This window comes from Elaeis guineensis, chromosome 11 (assembly GCF_000442705.2).
Source record: "Elaeis guineensis isolate ETL-2024a chromosome 11, EG11, whole genome shotgun sequence".
Lineage (NCBI taxonomy): Eukaryota > Viridiplantae > Streptophyta > Magnoliopsida > Arecales > Arecaceae > Elaeis > Elaeis guineensis.
Genome location: NC_026003.2, coordinates 77166877 through 77179265, shown reverse-complemented (window position 1 = coordinate 77179265; position 12389 = coordinate 77166877). Strand labels below are relative to the sequence as shown.

Genomic DNA, 12389 nt, shown 5'->3' with positions numbered 1-12389 from the left:
TCCCTCAATGATTCGATCCTAGTCTACTGCGATAGCACCAGTGCAATAGCTCAGGCGAAGGAACCCAAAGCACACCAGCAGATGAAGCACATTTTGCATCGCTTCCACCTAGTCCGGGAGATCATGGATCGAGGTGATGTCAACCTTCAGAAGATCGACGGAAAGGAGAACCTGGCTGACCCCTTCACTAAAGCCCTGACAATAAAAGAGTTTGACAACCACAAGTTGAAGATGGGTATTAGATACTGTGCTGAGTGGCTTTAGGATAAGTGGGAGTTGTTGAAAAATATGTTCTAAAAGCCAATCGTCAAGCTATTGACGGTTGAGCAATCTTATATTGTAATTGATTTATTAATAAATAAAATATATTTTTAATATTTTTATCATAAGTTTTTATCTTCTAATGAACTTCGTTGTTGTGATGAAGTCCTTAGAACTATTTAGGTTTGATAAAGAGAGGATTTATCGATTAGTCCTTAAAACTATTCATGACCAAATGATAGGTTGTTAATAAGGATGATAGCTTCTATCGAGCATAGGTCGCTGTAGTTCATATGGGTTGGTTGTCCTCTTAACCAAAAAATATAGAGACACTGGTATGGCATACAAGTGAGATGTAAGGATACATCGTCATTGAACGTGAACAACTCCAGAGCATTCTGCTCTTGAGAATGTCTCTGATGGGATATAGGTATAAGTGTCCCTTAGACCTGAGATCGCCTCAGCAACTTGCAAGCAACTCACTGTGCTTTGGTACTGGACTAACTGAATTTCTAATTTAGTGACGGAAGGCTTCTAGGCATAGTCAAGTCCTTGCGAAGTCAGAGTGTGATCGAGATGGGATTGACCACTCCAAGAGTTGGAGAAGAATGAGTCGCTGTATTTTAATTTAGCAAAACCTTGGCCAGGTTAATGCATCAGATGGATTTGATATTTTAAAATACAATGTGGATAACCTGATTAGAGTTGACAGTTGAACTCTGAGGTGTCCTATGAGCATTTTGGTCAAGGGAATGAATTATATGAAAACTATATCCGCACAGGTTCTAAGGATGTTGTTCTACACATTCGACCTATCCGACTGTCGGGTACCATTGCTAGATGGTTGATAAACACTTAATTTAAGTCATTTAAAGTAAAAAATATATTTAATTTATTTTATTTATTAAAAATTTGATATATTTTTTTATATTTTACAGAAAAGGTGATCGTCGATACAAAGAGTCTGATTCGCAGATCAAAAAGACTCAAGTTTGAAGAAAATTAGACTTAAAATAAAATTAAAATAAAATAAGGATGCATACGGTATTATAGAAAATGAAGATACTATGCAAAAATCCAAAAAGAATATAGGCATCATTTTAAAGAAACAAAAGTTTCTTTTTATAATTTTCTAATCAAAAAGGAGTGTAAGTGGTTTCCTAACAGCTAACGGGTCCGTGAAAGAAGATTGCGGGCGCACGGCATTGCGGGCACACGACATGACGGATTCATGGGGAGTTTGTGCTGGCGGACACAGTGGTGAACAGATGGACGCTCATGATAGTAGATGGATCTAAAAATTAAAGAAAAAAAATATATAATACTTGGAAATACTTCAAGAGGAAGAATTTGTATTTTCTTTATCTACTTGTGATCTTTTCATCTCATCCATCCATCTTTTAGTCCTTAGAATTTTCTTTAGTCCCACATCTGAAAACCATGTAAAACTCTTCCCTCCTAACACCTATAAAAAGGCTCTTGTACTCCCATTTGAGGGGATCCCAAAAATTCTTCTAGAGCCTTGCATAGAGGAAGAAAAAGGGACTACTCCATGAGTAGCTAGACTAGCAGTCTCGGGAGTGGAGAAAAAATTTTGTAATGACACAGAGTGGGTTTATTGTTCTAAACTTTCTTGTACTTCTTTATATGCAATAAAGATTATACTTTTTATTTAAATCGCCATGAGTTCTTTATTTGCTCTCTTTCATATGCTTTTATTTATGCTTTCCTGTTAGATTAATATTAGGAACAACTTTTACTTTTCGGAGATGCACTGTGATCTACGGGTACGGGGCGTGTCGAGGAAAGAAGAGTTATTTACCTTAGTACTTTTCGAAGATGTACTGTGATCTACGGGTACAGAGTGTGCCAAGAAAAGATAGATATTTTTTTTAAGATTAATTACATCTATTTAATTAAAAAAAAAAGAGATACAACTCTACTAGTGCAAAATTAATTCAAAACTCCAGAGCTCTTTATTTTCTAATTACATCAATTTTAAGATAATTTATTTTCTAAATCAAAACAACACTTCTTTCTTTTATTTTGCAATCTCAACTTAGCCGAAGGTCCCTGAGGATACGATCTCGACTCATCCTACCTACGTAGTGAGTAGAGTTATTTTTGATGCTATCAATGACTACGCATCAAATTTTGGCACCGTTGCCGGAGATCTTGGCACAGTTGAATAAAAAAAAAAAAATCACTGATATTTCATAACACTTAACTAAAGTAGCGTAACCTCAAATATAAAAAATTCTAACTTGATTTGATATCTTGTTTCTTTGCATTGCATCTCCATAATTAATTTTAAGGGTGCAACCCATTAACTAAGATAAGGTGGGGATTTGATCACCCTTTCTTGGCCCACAAATCACTCCCTTGTATTTGCATAACCTAGACCTTAATCTAAAATTAATTAGACGTTGACCCCTAAGGATTTCGAGCTCATTAGGACAAGTGACCCTAAGAGTTGAACCAGGTTAGACTTGGTCAGCTAGCTAGTGTCTAGGCAAGTGGTTTGCAGGACGACTGGGTCCGAAGGAAAGTAGTTTTTAATTGGTTCCGTTCGCTGACCTGGCTAATTTAATTGGTGTCTAAGAAAAGCAACGGGGGGACTCCCACCGACCTTACACTTATCTGGCCAGTTGGTTGGTCAAGCTCTGACTTAGAGGGCTTGAAGGCTAACTATAGTTAGGAGCTGTCTAGAACTAGGGTAACTTTAGGATAGAGAGTCCACTGCGTGCTAACTTGATTGTAATTAAAATCTAACCACAACTAATTCTTCTATTAGTTTTAGGACTTCTTAGGATCTCTTCTTTAGAACTCTTTTCTCTCTTCTCCTCTCCTCTTAATAAAAAAATAAAATAAAATAATCCTTAACAGACTAGGATAGTCCTACATAGACCTTTTAGTTGCATGTTAGGTCGATGATCACTAAAACCCGACTTGCAACCATTAGACGAAGAATTAGAAAAGACTCTTAGGACTATCCAAGTTAGAAACATGACTGCACCTGGTGAGGGTAATCCTCCACGCTCATTGAGAGAATATTTCACTCCATCCTCATATACCTACTCTCCATGCATTCAAGTACCTCCAGTAGAAGCTACCCAATATGAGATTAAGTCTAGCATTATTCAAATGTTGCCATCATTCTATGGACTTAGTAATGAGGACCCATACAAACACTTGGATGAATTTCTTAAAATTTGTTCCATAGTAAAAATTCAAAACTTCTCCGATGATGCCCTTAGGTTGAAACTGTTCCCTTTGTCACTTAAGGATAAAGCCAAGCATTGGTTAAACTCCTTAGACTCTATAACCATTTCAACTTGGGATCATCTTCAGAGAGAATTTTTCAAGAAATACTTTTCAATTAGAAAAATAAATCAAATTAGAAAAGCTATCACTAGTTTTTTCCAATTGGAGGGTGAACTTTTTCATGAGACATGGGAAAGGTTAAGGGACCTCATTCATAAATGTCCACACCATGCTGTCCCTAAATGGCAACTTTGTCAGTGTTTCTATGATGGTGTATTGGAGAAACACCGACAAATGGTTGATGCATCATGTGGTGGGACGTTCATGCTAAAGAGTGAGGATGAAGCCTGGCAGCTCTTTGAAATACTTAGTGAGAATTTCCTACATCATATGTCTACCACCTTTAGAGAACAACCCATGCTTCAACAAAAAAGAAGTGAAATTTATCAGATTGGAAACGTCATAGATATCCACAGTAAGGTAGATGAACTGTCCCAAAAATTAGACCGTCTTCTAAATACTAGACAATCCCCGATTCCACCTAACCTAATCCAAGAAGTTTGTGCATTGTGTGCAAGTCCGAACCATTTTGTTAGTGAATGCCCAACCGCACCTCAATTTTCTGAGTTTGTGCATGAGCAGGTTCAGCAAGCTCAAGTCTAACAAGCTCACAGATCAGAAAATGATCCATATTCGAACACTTATAACCCCGATTGGAGAAATCATCCAAATTTTTCCTGGAGATCACAACCAGTGGTTGGCCCTGCCGCACCTCGACCTCAATATCAAGACCCAACATATAGGCATGGACCATACCATCAATTTCAAAATGCTCCTCAACCATCTACTACTGGTCACAGCTCAGCTTTTGAGGAAAAAGTTTTGAAAGCACTAGAACGATTAGAAGTCAATACTCAGACCCTTAACTCCCACACACAATCCATTGCTAAGCTAGAGATCCAAATAGGTCAACTAGCGACTGCATTCAGTAGGAGAGAAGGAGAAAAATTATCTAGCCAATCTGAGAGCAACCCAAGAGGGCAATTTGTGATTGAGAGCTCTAATACCCCAGAAGCTTTTTCTGAATACGCCAAATAAATCATGACTCTAAGAAGTGGGAAGGTCATTGAACACACTAGTAAAATCAATGAACCGACCCTAATCCTCTAACTGAAGCCAAATCACCCAAAAACAAGGAGGACCTTAAAATAGAGAATGAACCAACTGTACCAGAATCATCTTACTTGCCTAAAGCCCCATTTCTGGATGCCCTGAAAGCCCCTATTCCTGCAGATAAGAAGGGAGGAAGACTCGACGAGATGTTGGAATTGTTTAAGCAAGTCCAAATTAATCTTCCCCTTCTAGATGCAATCAAACAGGTCCCTGCTTATGTCAAATTTTTGAAGAATTTGTGCACTCAAAAATATAAATCTAGATCACAAATCTCAAAGAAAGTATGCCTCACTGAACAGGCTAGTTCTGTCTTCCAGCATGCCACTCCTCCAAAGCTTAAGGACCCAGGAGCCCCATCATTTCTTGTGTTATAGGAGATTATCACATTGAAAAAGCTCTTCTGGACTTAGGGGCAAGTGTGAATCTTTTACCTATTCGGTGTATGAACTTTTTAGATTCGGAGAACTGAAACCCACATCAGCATATTGCAATTAGCCGATGGATCAATTAAGGAACCACGTGGAATGCTTGAGGATGTCTTGGTCAAGGTTGATGAGTTTTACTTTCCAGTTAATTTTTTGGTTCTCGACATGGAACTAAGTAGCAACCCAAGATAAATTCCCATTATCTTAGGATGACCCTTCCTAGCTACGGCAAATGCATGCATTAATTGTAGGACAGGAGTCATGGACGTATCATTTGGGAATAAGAAACTGAGACTGAATATGTTTGGTGCTTTCCAAGGACCATCAATGGATAGTTGCTTCGAAGTAGATACACTAGAAGACATTATAGAAGATGCAACACCCATAATTCTAGCATCAGACCCCTTAGATACTTGCTTGGCTCACTTTGGAGTGTATGACTTTGAGGGATATATGAAAGAAGTTAACACCTTGTTGGATACACCACACGATAAAACCACTCCTCCATGGACAATCAAGTATGAGCCATTGCCCACATTAGCCAGTACACCAATAGTCCCATCTTTAGAATCACCACCTATGTTAGAATTAAAACCCCTTCCTGCTACGCTCAAGTATATATTTCTAGGACCCAATGACACCCTTCCGGCAATCATTGCATCAGACTTGACCCCTAATCAGGAAGCACAATTGATTGGTATTCTGAAGGAACACAAAGAGGCTATCAGTTGGTCCATTGCCAATTTAAAAGAAATTGATCTCTCCATTTGCATGCACCATATTTATTTTGAGGCAAATGCCAAACCCCATCGAGATATGCAGAGGAGATTGAACCCAAACATGCGTGAAGTAGTAAAGAAAGAGGTGGTAAAGTGGTTAGATGCTGGAATCATCTACCCCATATCCAATAGTAAATGGGTCAGTCCCACTCAAGTAGTATCTAAGAAATCAGGTATTACTGTGGTTGAGAACGAAGAAGGTGAACTGCTTCCCACTCGCATATCATCTGGATGGCAAGTATGCATAGATTATAGAAAACTAAATGCCGTTACTAGGAAGGACCATTTTTCATTGCCCTTCATCGATCAAATCTTAGAACGGTTACTAGGATAAAGTTTTTTCTATTTTCTTGATGGCTATTCAGGGTACAATCAAGTACCTGTATTTTTGGATGATCAAAAAAGACTACCTTCACCTGCCCCTATGGCACCTTCGCTTTTCGACGTATGCCATTCAGGCTCTGCAATGCACTCGCTACATTTCAACAGTGCATACTGGCCATTTTTTCAGATATAGTGGACAAATGTCTTGAAGTTTTTATGGATGATTTTTCTGTGTTTGGAACCACCTTTGAAGATTGTCTCCATAATCTTTCAAAATTCTTAAACGGTGTATGGAGACAAATCTCATCCTAAGTTGGGAAAAGAGCCATTTCATAGTGTGGAAAGGAATTGTATTAGGACATATTATTTCTGAAAGAGGGATCGAGGTAGATAAAGCCAAAGTTGAGGTCATTTCAAAACTACCACCCCCTACTTCAGTCCGACAAATACGATCTTTCTTAGGTCATGCCAGATTTTATAGATGCTTCATCAAAGATTTTAGTAAGATTTCAAGACCCCTATGCAATCTGTTGGCCAAGGACACACCATTTGTCTTTGACGAAGACTGTTTGAAAGTATTCAACACATTACGAACAGTCCTGACAATAGCACCCATAATAAAACCCCTGACTAGTCCATTCCATTTGAGATTATGTGTGATGCCTCTGACTTTGCAATAGATGCCGTCTTAGGCCAAAAAATTAATAAGTAGCCACATGTGATCTATTATGCTAGCAAGACTCTTTCTGATGCCCAATTAAACTACATCACAATAGTAAAAGAGCTACTAGCAGTAGTGTTCATCCTTGAAAAATTTTGCTCATATCTGTTAGGGTCTAAGGTTCTAGTTTACTCTGATCATGCGGCTCTGAAATATCTCCTCTCAAAGAAAGATACTAAATCACGTTTGATCAGATGGATCCTTCTTTTACAAGAATTTGATCTGGAAATCTGAGATAAGAAGGGTTCCGAGAATGTGGTAGCTGATCACATCTCCAGGATCTAAGTTGAACACACGATAGGCATAGATGAGGTCAAAGAGAAATTTTCTGACGAACAACTTTTCGCAATCTCTTCTAGCCGTCCTCCATGGTTTGCCCATATTATCAATTACTTGTCAACAGGACAAGTACCTTCTCACTGGACAAAATAAGAAAATGATCGATTTTTCTCACAAATTAAACATTATTTCTGGGAGGAACCTGAACTATTCAAATACTGTCCTGACCAAGTTATTCTCCGTTGTGTCCCCGAGAGTGAATTCCAAAGCATTCTCACTTTTTGCCATTCTTCGACATGTGGGGGATATTTTAGTGGAAGAAAAACTGTAGCAAAAGTGCTATAGAGTGGTTTTATTGGCCAATGCTTTTCAAGGATGCACATGGATTTGGCCGAAGTTGTCTGCAATGTCAGCAAACAAAAATTTATCCAAGAAGGATATGATGCTGCTGACCCCCATTTTTGTAGTAGAAATCTTTGATGTTTGGGGAATTGATTTCATGGGACCTTTTCCAGCCTCATTTGGATTCGAATATATTTTGGTGGCAGTTGATTACGTGTCAAAATGGGTGGAGGCAATAGCTACATGGACTAATGATAATAAAGTTGTAACTAGTTTTATCCAACGAAACATCATTAGTCGATTTGGCTTCCAAGGGTGATCATTAGTGATGGGGGGACTCATTTTACAAATAAATATTTTGAAGCACTTATGAAAAAATATAATATTACACACAAAGTGGCCACACCATACCACCCCCAAACTAATGGTCAGGTAGAGGTGTCAAATAGGGAGATTAAACATATCCTAGAAAAGATGGTTAGGTCCGATAAAAGGATTGGTCTCTTCACTTAGATGATGTATTATGGGCTTACCGTACAGCTTTTAAAACCCCTATCGGTATGTCACCCTATCGATTAGTTTATGGCAAAGCTTGCCATCTAGCGGTTGAATTAGAACATCATGCACTCTGGGCCATACGAATGTTTAATTTTAACATGATGAATGCAGGTTCTAATCGAGTGTTGCAAATCAATGAATTGGAAGAACTTCGCAATGATGCATACGAGAGTTCACAAATTTACAAGGCTCGAACCAAAGTATTTCATGATAAATATATCTCTAGAAAATCATTTGAGCTAAATCAAAAGGTATGGCTTTTCAATTTCAGGTTACGCCTTTTTCTCGGTAAACTTTGATCCCGATGGGATGGACCTTTTATTGTCACACAAATATTCCCACATGGAGCAATTGAAATTCATGACCCCCAGAATGGCAATACATTTAAGGTAAACGGCTAACGTCTGAAGCCATATGTAGATGAAATTGCATATAAAGAACGAATCGACACCATCTACTGTGTGATCCACTTTATAATGAATAATAAACTTGACGTCTGGCTGAAGACGTAAAACTTAGCACTTGTTGGGAGGCAACCCAATGATTTTATATTTTTTTTACTTTACTGCAGCTGCAGGAATTTAGAACAAGAGCCTATTAATGAATGAAGCTATCTTCAACTTTCGAAGCAAAATTATCCCAGGTGCACTCTCTCCTTTTATTTTCTTTGCTTTCCTACTCCATTGAGGACAATGTAGATTAAGTTTGGGGGGGGGAAAGAAATTAATCAAATCTCGAGTATGGTTAGAAATAATTAGTTTTGTGTATCCAAATTTTATTTTGATTAAGAGTCAATTAGGCATCCTAATCAATGAATGATTAACGGTCAAGATAATTTTAGAGATATTGAGGAATAAATTATTAAGAAAACTCAATGAATGGTAGGGTTTAGATTAGACCAAATTTTAGGAGTGATTCTACAACCCTCTTCTTACTGATCTTAATAAAGAATCTGCTTCATGAGAGATTGGGTGGAAAGGTCAAGGTATGCAAAAATTCTCCTTAAAATTTACTTAAAAAAAAAGAAAAAAAAATATTGGTTTCTTACTAAGTAATCGGGCCCCTTCACCTAAGTAAGCATTGTGGTTCGCATAAAAAGGTGGGCAATGTTAAAAAAAAAAAAATAGTAGATAATAAGGAGACTAAATTGTAAGAAGATAATAAACTTCTTTCACATTATGTTAGAGGATTTAAAGAGTAAAGTGGAGAGTTGGTGAAAGAAAAGCTTTTGAAATTTCTTTAGTTAATACTCAGCCACTAATTGGATCAAATTGATAATCCAATGAAGTATCTCTTTAATGGTCTGACCAGGTATCATCTACCTTTTGGGATGCCTAACCTAACTTTTTATTCAAGATCGAGTCGGTACACAATGCTGATATATCTATTTTACTCGAGGACGAGCAAAATTCAAGTTGAAGGGTGTGATAAACACTAAATTTAAGTCATTTAAAGCAAAAAATTATATTTAATTTATTTTAATTATTAAGAATTTGATACTTCTTTTTATATTTTACAGGAAAGATGATCGCCGATACAAAGAGTCTGATTCACAGATCAAAAAGACTCAAGTTTGATGAAAATTGGACTTAAAATAAAATTAAAATAAAAGAAGGATGCATACGGTATTATAGAAAATGAAGATACTATGCAAGGAACCCAAAAAGCATATAGGCATCATTTTAAAGAAATAAAAGTTTCTTTTTGTAATTTTCTAATAAAAAAGGAGCGTAAGTGGTTTCCTAACAGCTAACGGGTCCGTGAAAGAAGATTGCAGGCGCACGGCATTGCGGGCGTGCGGCATGGAAGGTTCGCGGGGAGTTTGTGCTGGTGGACACAGTGGCGAACAGATGGACGCTCATGATAGCAGATGGATCTAAAAATTAAAAGAAAAAATATAATACTTGAAAATACTTCAAGAGGAAGAATTTATATTTTCTTTATCTGCTTGTGATCTTTCCATCTCATCCATCCATCTTTTAGTCTTTAGTATTTTCTTTAGTCCCACATCTAAAAACTATGTAAAACTACTCCCTCCTAACACCTATGAAAAAGCTCTTGTACTCCCATTTGAGGGGGATCCCAAAAATTTTTCTAGAGCCTTGCATAGAGGAAGAGAAAAGGACTACTCCATGAGCAGCTAGGCTAGTAGTCTCGGGAGTGGAGAAGAAATTTTGTAACAACACAGAGTGGATTTATTATTCTAAACTTTTTTATATTTCTTTATATGCAATAAAGATTATAATTTTTATTTAAATCATCATGAGTTTTTTATTTGCTTTCTTTCATATGCTTTTATTTATGCTTTTCTCTTAGATTAATATTAGGAACAACTTTTACTTTTCGGAGATGCACCGTGATCTACGGGTATGGGACGTGCCGAGGAAAGAAGAGTTGTTTACCTAGTACTTTTTGAAGATGCACTGTGATCTATGGGTATAGAGTGTGCCGAGAAAAGATAAGTATTTTTTCTAAGATTAATCATATCTATTTAATTAAAAAAAAAAAGAGATACAACCTATTAGTACAAAATTAATTCAAAACTCCCGAGCTCTTTATTTTCTAATTACATCAATTTTAAGATAATTTATTTTTTAAATCAAAATAATGCTTCTTTCTTTTATTTTGCAATCTCAACTTAGCCCAAGGTCCCTGAGGATATGATCTCGACTCATCCTACCTACGTAGTGAGTAGAGTTATTTTTGGTGCTATCAATGACTATGCATCAATGGTCACTTTGATTGGTACAAAAATTTATTCCTATGCTACTAACTTAAGTTTGGACTTATGAGATCACACACATTAGAGTTCATGATCTGATCAAATAATTGATCAACGATTAAGAATCATTTTAAGATTAAACAATCAATACGATTGACATTTAACCTAGTACAAGTGTTGCAGGAGGATCGATTAGCAATTCAATTGCTAATTGACTTAATTTGATTAAGCCAATGGGTTGAGGATGCATCTAGATGAAATCTATCGACCTTGGTAGAAAAAGAAAAGTTCTATATGATTTGCAAAACTAAGTTCAGAAAGTCTTTGGCCAAAGTTAGTGTGAATAATAGAAAAGAGTTTCTACGGGATTCACAAATGAACTCGAGTCGAGTCAATCTTGTCGATGACTGACGATGGGGTCTGACGAGTTTTACATGACCTCCGTCAAGTTGGAACTCACTTTAGAAAGACTGAATCACATGATAACTACACCTAGGGGTTCATACTTTCATTCTACTGAATTATCACTACATACTGCTTGGTGTCACTGGTGGATTGTGGGACTCATCAAGCATCATCCTGATGATCGATGATCCTTAAAGAATAGAGTTAGAATTATTCCAATCTATTGAAAGGAGTTTTGATGATATTGTGATGGAGATCGTAATATATCTCACTACCAGATAGAATGGAATCTATGGGATCACACATTAAGAAATTTAATCTTGAATTAACCAATTAGACTTATGAAGTTTTAATTGAGTTAGGATTTAGTGAAATCCTATTAGATTTAGAAGAACCATGCTAGTACATAGTTAAATCCAATTCTTCTCTGGACTTGGATTCCTTAGTAGATAAGGATTGGATCAAGTTCATAGCCTTGAACCTAATCTAAATTTATTTTGATTTGGATTTAGAGGGGTACCTATTTGAGGGCCCAAAAAGATTGGATCAAGCAAATTAGTAGGTAAATAAATCTTCTTTCTTTCTCTCTTGATTTTTTTTTGTGATGAGGATTAATTGGAAAGAGAGAAGAGGCACATGCCTCCCTTTTTGGAAAGACCAAGGGGCACGCCCCCTCTCTTGTGCACTTAAAACCCTAAGGGGTGCCACGCCCCCTCTCTTGTGCACTTAAAACCCTAAGGGGTGCCAAGAGTTGGCACCCCAACTACTTGCCTTAAAGAATAAGGGTGCCTCCTCATCTTGCCTTATAAGATGAGGGTGCCTCATCTACTTGGCATTTAAGGTGAGCACCTTTCCAATTGGGTATGATTTTCTTAGGAAGAAAATCAAATTAAAGAAAGGGACCTTATTAGATAAGGACTAATCTTTTTAGTCTGATTGGATAATGATTTAGAATCAAGAAAAGGTTTATTTAAGGGATGGTCTCCTAGGATTTTGGAACAAATTGAATTGTATTTTTCAAATATCCCCTCTCCATCTCCATGCCATCTCCTCTTCTTCCTTTCTTTCCGACACCCAAGGGTTGGGTGTCCCAGCTTCTCACACGTCCAAGTTGGGGTGATCTCTTCCACAGTAAG

The 12389-nt window shown here is 37.1% G+C and overlaps 1 non-coding gene across 1 annotated transcript; it reads right to left on the bottom strand.

Annotated features, from left to right (window-relative positions):
- Positions 1-3655: 3655 nt before the first annotated feature.
- LOC140852751 (small nucleolar RNA R71) lies at positions 3656-3761 on the bottom strand. The gene has a single exon (XR_012135651.1). It is a non-coding gene; the product is annotated as a small nucleolar RNA R71 (small nucleolar RNA).
- Between the last annotated feature and the right edge of the window lie 8628 nt (positions 3762-12389).